The sequence below is a fragment of the Numida meleagris genome, chromosome 1 (assembly GCF_002078875.1).
Source record: "Numida meleagris isolate 19003 breed g44 Domestic line chromosome 1, NumMel1.0, whole genome shotgun sequence".
NCBI lineage: Eukaryota > Metazoa > Chordata > Aves > Galliformes > Numididae > Numida > Numida meleagris.
This window is the reverse complement of record NC_034409.1, coordinates 38,335,030-38,351,657: the sequence shown is the minus strand read 5'-3', so window position 1 is coordinate 38,351,657 and position 16,628 is coordinate 38,335,030. Positions and strand designations below refer to the sequence as shown.

Genomic DNA, 16,628 nt, shown 5'->3' with positions numbered 1-16,628 from the left:
CTAAGGGCACACTTGTTTAGCTGAGGAAGAGGCAAGAGCAGATAGCTGTGAGAGAAGAGGCTGAATAACATCTGCATGATTTTAAGGTGCTGCAGAATTTTGAGAGCTGGTTTTTTTAGGTTTTAATTTGTATCAGAGCTGGTGATATGTTTGAGTTCAAATATTTTCTATTTATCTCAGAGTTAATGTAGGTTGCAATTTATTCCTTAGTGATACTCTGCAACGGCAAGTGTCCCAGGATCATTTATGGGAGGTGTCATCGAGGTGCTTTCACTGGGAAAAGGCGTAGTAAAATATACGCATGCATGGTCTGCTCAGGGATGATCTGAATCTTTTCAGTTGCCAGAAGTCACCAGTGGGCTCAGGAGGGGTGTTGTAATGCACGCATTGTATTGTCTATCCATTACTGTAACAAAAGCTGCCACCTTTGCACTAACATGTGATTGAAGTGTGACACTGAAGTGTATCCAAGTGGCCAGGAGGTAACCATTTTTCCTGTTTGCTCCCCGTGGGTCTCCCTATGTTTTACCATGGCTGCCTTCAGTCATGGCTTTGTCTCCATGCTGTACCCATCACTGGGTGCTCCACTGAGAAAGACTAGTCAAGACTGGCTTAAGAACCAGGGAAAATGGTGTTAAATGCTGAAAGGACAAAGAGCCATCAGGGGAGCGTTGGAGGAACATCTTTCCCTTTCGGTTCCCTACTGGAAAACAGGAGAAGAGGTAGCTGGGATAGGCAGGTGGATGGCTCCAGCCACCCAGTTTCACAGAGCTTCTGGGAGGGGGTTTTTGGTAGTGGTGAAGGCGGGTCCCGGTGTTGTGAGACAGGGCTCACCTGCTACTGTCACTGGAGCCCTGGTGCAGAGCAGCCCCACTCATGGCACAGCCCAGGATGGGCTGGTCCAGGGCAGAAAAAGCCCCAACCATTAGTGAGAGATCCCCCTGGGCCTGGGGCTCTCTCAGTTCACTGAACTGGTTTGCCCTGTCTCTTGTTCTGTGAGGTGCTTCAGCAGTGGGATTGTAGCACAGGCCTCATATCATATCACACTTATTATATCATCGGCTGGAGAGCTTCTATTTATGGCTGCCCATTGCTTCCACCTCTTAGAGGGCCGCTTCCAACTAGCTTTAAAGACAATGTGCCTGAAGTGGGATTTTTTAATGACAGTAATTAACCTTTGAATTGCCAGCTTCACCCTTGCATATTCCTTTCCACCTGAGCATTTTTGTGCCCGTGTAAAAATCTTTGTGGGAAATGTGGACCATGTGTTTGCACTTATTGCATAGCTCATTTAGATTGGAAGGGCAGGAATATGCTGGCACTGTAGGATGGTGTTTTTTGTTGGTTGTATTTTTTTCCATTTGGAAAGATATTTTAAAACTATAAACACAATTTAACATCGAAATACAAAGGAGATTGTCAAAATTTTTATCATAATAAAAATCGTTGTGTTCACAGATTATCAATCAGAAAACACCATTGAAAAGTTGATGATTTCTTTGGGACTGAAAGAAGGAATCAGAAGGTTAACTTTTCCCCTTTGAAAAAGTACTAGCTGGGAGGGCTGATCTCTGCAGCAGCCATGCTCACATCTTCTGCAGAGATCCTATATCCGTAAGATGTCCCTAAGGGACAGATTTAACCTAGCCTAAAGTTGATGTGTGGCAGCTGGGGCCTCAGGGTCACCAGTACCACAGCTGCTCTGCACTGCTGTGCCCCATAGCACCAGCGTGTTCATCTCAAACATGTGCTACACTGCTGTTAATTTTTACAACACGTGATACGAAGCACAGGCTGAGGCTGTGGATCAGCACTGGCTGAAGCTTCCTGGAACCAGGCTGACCTGGTGGATTTTTTTTTTTTCTGAGATGGTTAAGGGTGAATTTGCATCGACAAGGTGTGCTGCCAGTATGACGCGAGGCCAAGACCAGAGTGACTGCTCTGCAGGTTTGGGAGGTCCCAGAAAGTGATCTTGGCCTCGGGGAAGCTCAGACCAGCGGTAAAGATGTACGGGCCCCCAGCCTCTTGGCAGATCCCTGCTGCTGAAATAAACAAAGAGTGCTGAATCCCAGTCCATCAGGCTGTCACTATAACAAAACACATTGAGCCTGTGCTGCTCTTGCTTGACTCAGTTGTGGCGCAGGCATTGGCTAGGGGACTGTAAGTAGAGGCTGGGGGACACTTTGCATTGCTGTAGTTCCAAAACAGCCAGAGACACTTCTCTCTTTTCCTTTTCTTAACTACAGTGCAGGCAACAGCATAAATAAATACACAAGGAGATAGGCTGTCTTTCAGTGAGAGCTAACCTCCCTCACCTCCCCCTTCAGCTAGCGGACCTGCTTGCCTTTTTTTATTTTGGATTTACACTGCTGGCGAGAATGTATGTTCCTTGTGATTTCAAACAGCTGGATCCTGTATTGGAGTGCTGCAGCTCCCAGAGTTCAATCCAGATTTCTGGAAATTTACATAAATACTAACACAAATAATTAAGTAAATGGGGAGGCTGGGAAGCACACCCTGTGGCTCCCAGCCTTTCTCATTGGTTGGGGTTTTGTTGCTCTTGGGTTTCAGGGTAACCCCCATTTAACTCATGAAAGGCCAGAAAGGTATCTATGCAACAGTGTTTGCTTTGTGGGAAAGATCCAAACAGCTGGATTCTTCTCTGTGGGGTAGCATGTGTATTGCTTTTGAAATAGTTCCCGGCACTAGGATCCAAAGAGGACTGGGACAGATTTTCTTGTGAGTGTGTGGCTTCAGAACTTGGGCCTTGGTGGTGGGTTTTTCCTTTGTCTTTTTCTGGGGGAAGGGAGTAGAGAAAAGAACATATTTCTCCCCCTCAGTCTTTGTGTTTGCCTTTCGTCATTCATCGCAATCTCAAGCTTCCTGTATTTGAGTAAATAATGTTATCATCTGTTTCCAGAAATGGTTTGGGACAAATTCTTCTTAGAAGTCCTTCCCACGCAGTTATATTTTGGTGTCCTTTATTTCCCAGGCAGGCAGCGAGACCTCATGGTGAGGCTATATCAGTTTCCCCTCCCCACTCATCAGCTGTCTACTGTATTCAGATAGGACCACCTAACGGGATGTGTTGTAACAGCGAAATAATCATCTGCAGTGTTTTCCATGCCACGGCGAGGAGGATGTGCATTTTCGCTGACAAAGCAAGCTTTTAAAATTCAAAACAAAAGCTAAAATAAAGATTTCTAAACCAGCAGCAGTGACCTGTTCCTGAGCAAAAGCGGAGCTTTATTAGCACAAAAGCCCTCAGAATGAGTTAGCGAGTTGTCTCTCTGAGCTACAGGGGCAGTCACTCACGTGCCAAGAGCCTGACAATTCTGCATTCCGCTGCACGATGAACCATAACTCACTTCAGCTGTTTTGCTGTGAGGAGAGGCTGTTGCCTGCAGAAAGCATGCCTCCTCCCACCCATCTAACACCAAGTGTCTTCCGAAGGGCTGGGAGCCCTCTGGAAGGCCTCTCTGGCTAGAGGAAGAGCCTCAAGCTCAGTCTGACAGCAATCAGCACAGTAAAGAAGATCACTGTGAGTCAAGCAGAGGATTTGCCAGGCCTCAGCCTGTGGTTGCAGCCCCAGACAGCATGGCTGATGGCCTCCCCAGGGCAGATCATGGCATGAGGGCTGGAACCAACTCGCCTGCTTTTGCAATATGAAAGATAGGTATCAGCTCTGGCCAGGGTGAGTATGAAACCGGCTGGTGGCAGAGGCCAAAGGGGAGCTTGTCATCAGGTCACAAGCAACGGCCCACCTGCTCATGGCCACTACACCTCTCCCACCCCAGCCATTCCTCTCCTCTCCCAGGCAGTGTTGTCACCACTTCATCCTCATCAGCTCCTCTCCACACAGCTGACTGTAACAATGCCTATGAGGCTGTTTTTGCTGTTCCAGTAGTAGTAATCTTTCCTTGAGGAGCTGTTAAATGAGTCACCGGAGGGAAAGAGAGCGTGTTGCTCCATGTCTGAGCCAGACGTGTGAGGTTCCTTGAAACTAGGGGCTGTGTGTAGTCATCTGGAGAAGCAAAACACAAGTTGTACAGCTCCATTGTTTTTCCATTTGTTCAAAGCACAAAAGCTCTGTATTGCAAGTGCAGAGTGCTTAAATATTTTAGCTTAATTGGCTTAGCTAGGCTCTGGGAGAAGTGCAAGGACAAGATAAGGGTTAAAGATATTTTTCTCCCGTTTTCTCTGCTGGATGTTGCCTTCTTATCATAGACAGGAGAAGGAGGCCGGCTAAAGGCCTCGGCTTTGTAATGATGAGTAATAGGCAGGGGCTGTGGATGAGAAACATGCCCTGGTTGAGATAATGGGGGCATGAGATGACACGCTCCACTCTCTTACTCCTCTGGGGCTATGAAGAGTTGTGGATGGAGAGGTGACCTCAGTTGTCTTGGCTGCAAGAGCCCATGGAAGCTCCTATTAAACACAAACTCTGTAATACGTCTCTAATGATCATAACAATCACAGTTAACAAGATTACAGACGATTTTAGGCTCCATGTCTGTGCAAACTTCTGGTTCCTTGGGGATGGCTCATTAACTGCATGAGCGCAGCACACATTGGAAGGCCCGTACTGGGGGCAGCATGGCATAGGGAGAGAAGAGAGTCCTCAAGAGACGTGAAATATTATCAATAAAAACATTTCTGGTTGGTTTTGCTAATAAAACAAACTGTTTAGGAAGGGCTGCTGACCTTGCTCATGACAGAATATTTTACCGCAGAAAGAAGCAACTTCTGTGCTGTACAGAGGCGTGTTTCTCAGCCAGCAGGACAGAAGAGAATGAGGAAGACTTGGAGAAAGGTGATCTCTGCCAATGCCAAACTGCTGTTTATGAGACTCATAGCTTAACCATCCACATTTCAGGTCTTGTTTCAGAACAAGTGTTCTACTTGTCAAGTGTCTCATGTGGACAGCAGGCCCAGGTTCTGCAGCTACGCCCTCACAAGGTACATCAGTCACGAGCAGTACAAGATGTGTGCGAATGAGTCTGAACAAATGTTCTTAATTTTCCTCTTTCCTGAGTGTTTTGATCGGATGACAGCATTTGGAGAAAACAACTCTGTCTCTGAGAGGCACGCTAACTTCAGAATAAGGCATAAAAACAGCTGATATTTTAAGGCAGATGATTAAAATAGACATCTGCGGGGCTAGAGGACTACAGCTGCTTACTGCAGCTTTGAGAGTTGAATCAGCAGATTCAGGTACAGACGCTGTCCTAATGAATTTCAACTCTCCTTGTTATTTTGATACACACACAGTGATGTACACTGAGATGAAGTAGCAAGGTACACACTATGCTGCTGATCACAGGATACCTGCTGCTACTTTCAGACATGGAGTGTGGGGTCAGGAGTCTGATGTCATATGCCAGTTTCTGCCGTGCTTTATTTTCACATGCTAGAGGAGCTGCTGACATCCAGTGCACTGCAAAGTGCCTTCTCTCTGCACTCCCCAGCTCTTATTAATGAGATGCATCTGCGGAGCACCAGATCCTATAGGCTGCCACATGTCTCTTGGCAGGAGAGGGTAATTATTTCTTATCCCAACAGAGAGCTGCAGTGGATTCATAGTGTGGGTTACCTGGAAATATGTGAGCAGGGGGAGTGGTGGTGTTACATGGCATGGAAGCACTGTGCTTCAGCCCTTTGAAGCTGGCTCTTTGTTCTGTGCTGGCTGGCTTCGGTGCCAGGTGAAAGGGGTGCTTCATGCACTGTAATGTGAATTCCTCACTATTTGCTTTGCATCCTTATCAAAGCTGGCAATACTGCTGCTTCCCCAGTCTGTCATCAGAGAGGAAGTCTCTCCACTGAGAGCCTCATTCTTTGACCTGCATTGTGAGAAGGTAAATTAAGTTCCCATAAAGACCCATCTTGATAAGCCAGCTCAAAGAAGCCATGTGTGTGCTTTGTAAACCATGCTGATTAGCTTCCTTTTAAAGTGGAACTGAGTCCCCAGGGTTTGTCCTGCTTAAAAAGGGTTGTCATTCAATACGTTGGAAAGTGATTGTCCCATAGTCAAAATAATTTCAGGGTGTATAGTCACTGACCTCAGCCTGGACACCTGAGTGTGGAATTGCCTGCCAGCCTGTCGAGTTACTGAGGCTGCCTCTCAGCTCAGGAGCATGGCAACCTGTCTGGTGTCAGTAGTGTCACAAATTTGTGCTGTCCCATTGCATTATGTCTGTGCTGGGCTTCCTACCCAGCTCCTGGCAAGGAGGGTTGTTGAGCACCTTCCCCTGCCCCTTTTGTTTCTTCTCACTCCAGACGTTCACTAAACAGCAACAGATTTCTTTAATAAGGAGGGAAAGGAGGTGCCAGCTGTAGTTGGTGCAAGTGCAGCTGCTCCAGTACTGTTTGCTGGGCAGCTGGAGGTGGCTGCAACTCCTATGGACCCAGCTGAATGCCTCTAAACCGCCCACTGTGGTTGCCACCTGCAGCTGGGCTGTATGGTGCTGCATGCTGAGTATCTGCAGATGTGAGACATCTGCTCCATCAGCTGGCTGCTCTCAGGATCTGATGACCCCCCTCCAAGCTGGGTCATTCTGGACAGGGGCATTGGTCCCTTGCAGGCAGGGGAAAGATGGGAGGTGGCATGAGCATGGGGCCCACCAGGAGGTCCCTGAGCACAATGGTGGGGGCTCATCCTGACTGCTCCCTGCACAGATGCTCTCCGTAGTGTTAACCTAAGAGTTGTGCCCCTGCAGACGCACTGCATGCATTACCTGACTTTCTGTGCCATGTGCTAGGGGCAACCTCTTTCCATCTATCAGTTCCTTTTAAATGTTAATTTCTGATATTTGGTCTTAAGCATTCATTTTCACTTCTGTATTTTCCAACTCCTGCACTCGGAACAGGTTTTCTGTTAGATCTTCAGCTACAGGGGCTTTGAGGCACTGTTGAACATTGCTGTAAAAATTTCTACTGTTTTCCTCTTTTTTATTTGGAATTCTAGCGAGTTTTAACTAGAAATCCTAATATAATTGTGCCCATTTCTGTAAACAGTTTTGAACAAAAGGGAGTGCTATTCAATGTTTTAACTTTATAGGAACATGGATTTATAAATATTTACTGAATTAATAAACTAGCCAAAAAAGAGAAAAGTCCCCATAGAGACAGACTGGCAGTGATATCAGCTAATGTTAAGTGTTTTGTTGGAGCAAAGGCACTCATGTCTTCTTGAGGATAGCTAGCATCTGCAGCAGGATCTGACAAAGGCAACACTGACATCAGAGGTACCCCAGTTTATGTCACTTGCTGCCAAAAACATCAAATTATTTGGGATCAGAGCTAGGATTACACTTTGGTAGAAGTGCCTGGTTGGGGCTTGTGTCAGAGAAGCTGCAGGCAGATGCTAGCTGAAGCTGGTTCTTGCCTCTGGAAAGCACTGCATGAGTCACCTTGCTCTGCTAGTAGCTGCTGGTGATGCTGAGCCAGGATGGCAGGGGAAGGCACCAGGCAGTGGAGGTAGTGGCTGATAGTGCCCTGCAGTCACCATCAAGTCAGTGTCCTTTCTCTAAAATCCAGAAGTTTTCTTAGCTTACTGCCTTATACACATGAAATCTAGTGTAAAACTGAAAAGGGACAGAGCCTGCACTAACTAGGCAGCGTAAGAGCAGCCTAGGAGAAGTGAAAAACGAAATAATCAGACCTGGAACAAAAACAAGTTTTATAGAGGTTGCACAATTTGACAAAGGTGGTGCAATTGTTCAGCATTGTGGATGGAAACTCCAATGAAAAGCTAATGCCACCCCCACACGATTGTCCCACTCCCTCCATTCCCAGTGATTCCCCGAAGGGAAAATCCTGCCTGCTCTCATCCCAGGGTTGCATAGAGGGAGCAAGGCTGGGGGCTGCAGCTCATGATGCGAATTAGCTGCTCCTGGACGTTTCTTGGTTTATGTTATACTGCCGCATCACAGCTCAGGAAGAGGGAGCTCAGCCTTTCCTCCTGACTGATTCAGAAGACTCCTGATCTTGGGGCTTATTGCTTGAGAAGAAAAACACTGAGTGGGAACTTCCAAACCCTGAAGTGAACTCTGTGTCTTCCTTCTCTCACCAGTAGTGATGACATTGGTTTCATAATAACAACATCAGCTGGCATGATGATGTGTTGGGAAAAATATGCATCTAATATTTGTAGTCATTTTGTCCCCATTGCCTCAGAATAGTTCCAGTCACTGTTAATAATAATAATACAAAAAAAAAAAGGTAGTAATCCAAGTGCAAAATTCTGCTTTGCAAAAGTCCTCAGTGCTGTAACATTCATGTGTCTTCAAATTGTTTTCTCATCAGGGGGAAATTAGTTCATGCCAGGATCTTGCAATAAATGAACTGTTACATTTTACAGAGCAACTCGGCTGCAGCACGGCTCCTGCTCCTCTCTGTCATTGGGCTGCCTGGGGCCACCATGAGGGTCAGAAGACTTTGTTTCTTTACTCAATGGATAATGGCTGCTGGCTTTGTAGACCCAGTTTACTTGGTTTTGGTCAGTGAAGTTGGTAAAGTGCATTTCAGCAGCAGATCTGAAGGGACATGCAGTTTACAGCATAATTGTTAGCAACACAACCCAAGGAGGGTCTGCAATGGTCATCTCTACAGGGAGGGGTATTTCATTTCCTCAGTCACCATCTTCTTCCACCTTGTCAGATGGCTGTGGCTTTGACCACAGCTAGGCTTGGAAAATATAGAAAAATATAGCTGTGCAGTTAATCTGGATTAATATCTTCCCTAAAGAAATCAGCACTGCAATGCCTGGCCTGCTGGTCCAGGCTGGGTTAGTTAGCCCTTACCCAGTCCCAGCATATCCCAGCCCGGCAGAGACAATCCCTGGGTTTGTATTTCTGAGGCTTGCTTTGCTTCTGAGCAGTGGTCCCTATCTCAGTGATGTTAATCCTGAAATTATGCTCCTAAGCACTTTTGGTTTTCCCCTCTTGGCTTTATCGCTTATTTTTATTCCAGGAGCTTGGTTTAATCAGTGACCTAAAACGAACTGTTCCCGGTATAATCCCACTACCTGGTCAACAGCAACCTGCATGGCAGCATCCTGACAGACAGACAGACTGATTGCCCTGCTGGGAACAGCCCCTGCTCAACACAGCCTGATCCGCAGCTCTGCCCTTCCCAAGGAAGGCAGCGACTGCCAGAACCATGCTGTCATCAGGCTGCGCTTCCAGAGGAGAGGGTGCTATGGGAGGAAAATCAAATATTGCTTGCCTCTGCCTTTGCGCAGCTGCTGTTGGCTGGGACGTGTTGACTTAGGAAAGTCTTTCTTTGTGTAGTCCTCTTTCAGATGTTGCTTAAGTGCAAATATGGGCTGTTAGTTCAAATTTAGTAACAATCAAGATTGATGTAAAATCTCGTACTAGGATGTGACAAAGAAATTCAATTACATACATACACTTGATTTCTATGCTAATAAGACTTACAGTAGTGATGAAGAACTGGCATTCTTGACTACAGTGGCAGCTGGGTTTTGTCACTGAATACTGTGTTGGCAGCATACTAATGACTCATTTCTGACTGCCGACAGCTTATCGAGTGACTTTGTACAGTGATTTAAAGGCTGGTGTCAAGCCCACAAGAGTCATTGTGCCCGGCCTGGGACCTGTTTGAAGTCAGAAGGAATTACGCCGGGGCATGCAATAGGGGCAGGCTTTACGCTAGCAAACGCTGCAAGCCTGGGACTGGGCAGATAGCCCAAATTTGTTCTCTCACCTGAGGTGACACAAGTAGGCTACATGGGGGTTTGCAGTTGCATTGAAAATGGTGATTTGGTTGGGTTTTTTTTGTTTTGTTTTGTTTTGTTTTGTTTTGCATAAGGAGAGAAGGGCAATTTGAGGGCAGCTATTGTTTTTGGTGAGGTACAACCAGTCAAGCATGGCAGCGAGTCACAAAAAATCTCTCTCCCAAGAGAACACGAGGATGATGACACGAGTGACCACAGCATCCCTCCCATCCTGTGGGTATACCCAAGGGATGTGCAGGCGAGATGTCATGGAGGTGAGCCAGGGACAGCCCTGTAAGCACCTTCCCTGTGCTCTCAGTCAGTATTTGTGTGTGAGCTGAGAGCAGGGCACCCCAGATCCCAGCCAGACCCTCCTGACCCCTTCCAGAGCAGGAGCCTAGTGGCTTTTCTGTGCTTTGAGCACATGCAATTAATAACTGTAGATAAGAACTGCTGCTTCAGCTTCTCTAATGATCTCCAAGGAGACCTCATCCCAGCCTTCCAATACTTTAAGGGTGCTCACAAACAGGAGGGAAATCAATTTTTTTTTCGGTACCATAACATAGATACTCACTTTCTTGAGAAAAAGAATACATGAGAAAACACCCCAAATCATGTATAGTTCCCGTGGGTATATGTGTGTTCAGAAGTAATGCGTTCAGGACTTAGACTGAGGTAATTTTCTTTTTTTTCTCTTCCTCACAGCACACTGAAGGCTCACTGCTAATTGCTGCCTCTGACTCCCTCCTGCAGTAAGCAGAAGAGCCTGGTGACTCCTGGAGCTGAGCCGCTTCACACCCGTGGGCAGCCCAGCCCACTGGAGCCTCTGAGGCACTTGCTGCCTTGTTAGCAGGGTCTGCATTGCGTTAATTAGCCCGTTGTGCTGGGGCTAGATCTCTCCTGTATGTTGCTTGGCTAAGGTAAATTGTCCATTGCTGCAGAAGGGAAATTTCTGGCAGCCCCAGGTGTTCACAGAGTGTCTAAAGAAGGTGTCTGCAAAGCCAGACCAGGAGCCTGGCTGCCATCTGCTTCCCTGGGTCATGGCACCAACACTGGGCCGGGTGCTGAGGGCCTGCACACAGAGCAAACACTTCTCTGGGAGCGTGTTCTGCACAGCTATCGGAGCCGGCAGGAAGTCTGTGGTTCTGACCTTGGTATTCAGATGAGCATTCTGGTTGCTATTCCAGATGCTCAATGCATTAACGAAATCTACCAGTTTAATAGTTTTTTTAAAAGATAAATTATCCTCTGGATTCATGCTGTTCCGCTGTATCTACATAGGTGTCATTACAGGCACTTACCTGCTATGTATATATACACATACAATTATATTGCTTTATGCATATAAACACACTCCTACTTATTTGTATTTATAGATGGACTTGAAGTATTTATTCCCTTAGATTCAAGTTAGTCACAAAGGAAACCCATCAGTGCGGAACAGCCCTGCAGGTTCATAATTCACAACAACAAAGGGAAAAAGAGGAGGAGTGAAGGCAAAAGGAAGACAAAAAACCCTCTAATTTCAGCATGAAGTTTATGGCCTTGGAGTGAAGTTGCCTGAGCTGTAAGGGTCATTTGGACAGGAGAAGGCTTTGGCTCAGAGGAGATAACGAAGCTGAGGCAGGTGGGAGCTGACTCTGGCAATGTCCAGGGGCAAGGTGAGTACTCTCTACGTATACTCTATGGCAAGGGTAGTGAAGCCTGCACAGATGTACTGTGCCTGCCTACTCAAAGTGTGTCTGCATCACAGCCAGGCTGGCATGCCACCGTTGGCATGTTACCTGCACGTGTCACCTTCTGTGCTGCTGCCCCATGGCTTGGGCTCCAGGGTGCCTCCTTGAAGGGACATGATCAAGCAGGAAAATAGATCATGTTTTGGAAAGGGGGGGGGGGTTTCCAAGGCATGATTTTTTCTCCAGGTAACCCCGTAGAAAGACAACTTAGTACCTGCCCCAGTTCAGGCCATAGGCTAAAAACTGCAGCTGAACCTACCAAAATCAGGGTAGGATGGAGACAGGATGGAGGTGTTAGTGGTTTGTGTAGCTTAAGAAGTGCTGAGCTCCATCAAGTAAAACTAAACACAGAAAATGGCAGCAGAAAGTCCATTTTTAAAAAGAGTTCTTAGCAGTTTTCCAGTGAATCATTTTGCATTTTGACTTCATTATCTTTTAAAGCTAATTTTTGGTTCATCTGAGTCAAAATTGTTTTGGGATAACTACAGCCTGAGAAAGTCAATTCTTGTCCACATCTGTGGTATTCTTGTATCTTAGTAGACTATGAAATACATTCTAGAAAAGAAAGGTGATTCTCTGTGGAAATCTTTGAGAGTGATTACAGTCCATCAGTCATTGCCAGCCCTTCTCCAAAACTCCCGGAGATCAGTTATGTCATCTATGCACCTGGATTCCAAAAAACCAACAGTCAAATCACTACTTGCTTGTCTGGACAATGGTGTTTTAAGGCAGGGATGGCAATGTATTTACTCAAATATAATAAATACCCATTTTGTTATGAACCCCTACTGTAAATTGTTGATGTCTGTGGCAGATACCCACTAGACATGAAGTTTTTCTTATTGAAGATTTGATTGAAGCTGATTTTTCATCTTTAAATTGCTACCAAGTTAGCGTTGCTGTATTGTTTTGCCTGCATGAAAACATCCTGGCAGAAGCGTGCATTTGTGCGGGTGAGGCACACGGAAACCCACCACTGGCCTCACTGACATCCTGGGGGTGCCAAACTGGTGTCTGGAACTTTCAGGGTGCTTTTCTGGCTGTCAGTTGCCAGAGGAAGCCAGGTTAGAGCTGGCACAGAGCTCCTTGCCCCAGCTCTGTGTCTGAGTGAGGGGACATCAGGCACAGGTTGCCAGCTCCCCTTTGGCTGCAGCAGCCGAGCTTCATTCATTTGATCTCCTGACTCCCTCCAAAACGCAGCTGTGGAAGGAAGCACAGCACAATTTGTGACCCGGGGGCCTGGATTCCTGCTTTTTGACCCCAGAAAATTGCTTGCAGCTCCGTTAAAAGAATGCCAGGTTTGCAAAGCCTGGGCAGCTTCACTGCAGCCCCCTGGGACACTCTGATAGAGCCTTTAATTACACGGTCACGCAGCGCTTCGCCCCCACAACGCCTGTGCCTTCCAGGCTCAGGATGGCTCGTGCTTTTCTAATGAGCAGCTGTTCAATATTTGGTTTTCTCCTCCTCTCCCAGCATGTGGTTCTAGGCACATTATTCAAACCCTGCTATGAATGCAGAATTATTCATTTCTTTGTAAGCTTTTCTGTAGTGTTTTTTTGCTAAATACTCCTGTGCATGTAATTTAGCCAGACTCAGGTGAAGCAGGGAGAGAAGCAAAGAGTAAGGCAAAAAAGGACCACTTCTCTAATGTGTGAATGGGCTTAACTTCAGATGCGTGCCTGTAAATACACGCAAAATAAAAGTAAATACAGGAATAAATCTAAGCCTTTAGTGGTTTGCCTAATTCTGGCTCCCTGTGGACAGCGGGCACTGGGGTGCACGCATTGATGGGAGGGATGTCTGCCGCTCTGTGGGATGGTGGTTTGTGGATTCCAAACCCCTGTACCTGCTTTCTTCCTATTTGTAAAACTGGCATATTGTAGCCAATTCTGGATTTTCACAAAGACAAGAAGGAAAGAAATGACAACTGGAAGGCATTCAGTAATTTATAGCAGTTCTTGTGGCACATGCTAATAAAGTCAATGGTATTTTAAGTTGTATGCTGTGAACAGTTGGATTAGGCTGTTCAAAACAAGCTGTTTAAACTAATCTACTCATTATCTTTGAGCTTTAAATTAACAAGTTCTTGCAGTTAGGAAAACTGAATGGGAAATGCTTTAATTTTGCTTTGGCTAAGACCCAAGAATGAAAGAGCTGCTTGGAAGGTGGAGTTGCACAAAGCAATACTGACTGCCTCCAGGTGAGTGACTGCTGTGCAAATTAAGCTCCTGAAGGTTGACCAGGTCAACAGTAGTCATTGGCAATTACTTTATGCGATTATAATTTAGGTCAAAGTTTTCAGGGGGTCTCTGAACAAAGCAAACACTTGTCAATTCTAGCACGTTTGCAGTATGAAGCTGGGAGACACCCACAGGTTTCCACATATTCACTCACTTGGTATTTGTGGGTCAGACTTATCTTCAAGAATTCCAGGTTCCAGAGACCAGAGGGAAAGCCTAGAGCAAGCAACACTTACTATTGTTGTAAAGGATCAGGCAGGGAACATTTAAGCCATCTGGATGTACCCAAGACCATGGGACCCAATGGGATGCACCCATGAGTGCTGATGGAACTGCCAGTGTCATTGTGAGGCCACTCTCACTCATGGCGAGTGAGGGAGGTCGCTGAGGACAGGAAAAACACAAATGCCTGGCCTGTCTTCAGGAAGGACAGAAGAGTTGGAGAACTACATGCCAATCGCTTTGATCCCTAGGAAGGTGATGGAGCAAATCATTCTGGGAATGATTTCCAAATATAACGAGGACAAGAGGGTGACTGGGAGCAGTGAGCATGGATTTATGGCTGACCATAGCCTCCTTCAGTGAACTGTTGGCTCTGTGAATGAGAAGAGAGCAGTATATTCTTCCTCTTGCCTTTAGCAAGGCTTTCAACATCTCACAAAATATACCCTCCCATTCAATAAAGTACAAGCTATGTAAAAGAACGGTGATGGGGGCCCTTTCCAGCCTCTCCTATTCTGTGGTTCTCAGGTGCATGCATGCTTTGGTAGCCCACCTTAATGCCTGTTGTCATATTTGCTTTTCAAAAGGCAGCTGATAAAATGTTTTCCAGCCTTTCAGGGTGCATCAAGAAATATAAGAGGAGTTGTCTCAGGTATCATTAAATTTTACTGAGATTAGACTTTTGTCCTTGACAGAAATAATGATAAAGCCTGAAATGCAAGATGAGGATGGATAGCACCCTCAGTTAATAACAGAGCAGCCCCATGAGGACGAGTACAGCACAAAGCTGCATGTTGCCCCGTGCTTCTTGATGAAAGCTGGCTGCTGGGCTGTGCAGGCTGGGAACTGCGTTAGCCCATGTGCAGCACTCTAGCTGTATTCAAATGAGACAGAGCTGAGACAGAGGTGTTTAGCTTGGAGGAGGTGTGGGCTTCCTGCTGCTGGTGGGAGGAGAAAGTGGTCAGTACATATCCCTTCATGATGTGGGCTGCCTGGCTGGGGAAGCCACTCACACAAGGTGTCATCCCCAGGGACTGAGTCTTATCTGTGATCTGTAAAGCATAGATGAGCAAGGTGAGATTAGAAAATTGCAGAAAAGGAATGGAAACCCCAGCTGGAGCTGAGAGCTGAAGGTCTGACCGGATATCTGCACCCCAGCAGGCTCTTGGCTTCTCTCCCCAGCTGTGATAAAGAAATGTGAGTGGGAGCTTCACGGGATGATGGTTACTATGGCTACCCCCACACCGTCCATCCAGGCATCCATCTGCTTGGCTCACAGGGCTGGAAAAGATACACTGCTGCTTTTGAGAGCTGATGGTAATCTATCCTTGCCGGCTGGACAGGGATGATATCCTCCTCCGAGATCAATTTTGCCCAGCATTTTTTAAGCTATGAAAACCATTCTGACAGCAAAGTCATGTTGACAAAGAGGGTGTTGTTTCCTTTCAATAATTGTCTTATTGTTAGTGAAGAAGGGGTACGGTGACAATGGAGAGGTACCAGTAGGTCCCCAGCACACTGAAACCCCCACCACCTTTAGTGGGAATTTAACCCTTCAGGTTTCTTTGGTTGGCTGCTTACATTTGCTAGCCTGCAGTGGCACTGGTTTTACGTGTTTACGGAGTGTAGGGAATGGAAGCTGGAAATGCAGGAGTTACTGTCTCTAATTGTTCCTCCATGAGCCTTTTGGGTGGCCATGTACAGGAACTATGGGATATGCAAACCAATATTGTGCAGTAGGTTGGGTTTCTTTCTGCCATGAGGTACTTGCTACTCTGAGTAGTTTTGCCAGCAAGTGGGACCCAAGTATCTAATTTTAATTTTAATTTTGATTTTTAAATCTCTTTGCTGAAGAGATGTGCAGATAGAATTTACACATTCTTCTCTTCCAGTGACCTGTTGTGTGAAGATGATCTTTCATTTAGAGACTAGTCTGGGATGAAAAATATTCTGCAGATTCATTTCTGCTTGTCAGCATAAATCCATTTGAAACCCCAGCTCCCTCGCTTGACCTTTGCTGTAGCAGATGCTGGGCTGCGGGCAGAATTGCTCTTCTAGGGGAGGGTGAACCTGATCTAGCAGCCTTAGTCTGTTTGCTGGGGGATGCTGAAGGGCAAGATGAACAGTGTGTTCTTCCTACAGCCTGTTCTTCATTTTCCAACTTGCCTCTTGAGTTTCTCAGTATATATAAAGGGGTTAGAATACATCAACATTATTTTCAGATGTCTGATTTTTGACTCGGAAAATTGTTGGTTTCAGCTCCTCTGCCAGATGGCTGAGGAAAGAGCAGCCTGTGCTTTGTGCTAAATGTTTGTGTGAGAATCTGAGGAAGCAGAGTCCAATTAGCATAAAAAGCCATTGCGGTCTTTCAGAATCTCGTAATGGGAAGCCACTGAAACAGAATGAGCAATCACCTGCCTAAAATAAAGTTAACTGCATCTATAAATCAGAACAGCTCAGTGAATGGTACCACAAGCCTTGGAAGTGATTGGCCATCGTGGGTGACAGAAGTACCATTCCAACTCTAATGTCAGGCATCTCAAAGACATCATCTATATAGGGAAGATTATAGTGTACCTTCAAGAAATTCACTTAGAAAATGTAAAATCTGCTCCTCTGTACCTATTCCAGATTCACTCTCAACAGTACCAGCTCTGCTTTGTCACTTTCCTCCTTCCAAAACGTGATAGCTAT

General features: G+C 46.1%; 1 long non-coding RNA gene across 2 annotated transcripts in view; it reads left to right on the top strand.

Moving 5' to 3' along the window:
- The window catches only part of LOC110392844, a 66,250-nt gene continuing 60,758 nt past the window's right edge, over window positions 11,137-16,628 (top strand). For both annotated transcript variants that reach the window (XR_002434647.1, XR_002434646.1), the window contains exon 1: window positions 11,137-11,397. This is a non-coding gene — a long non-coding RNA (uncharacterized LOC110392844). The remainder of the gene's footprint in view (window positions 11,398-16,628) is intronic.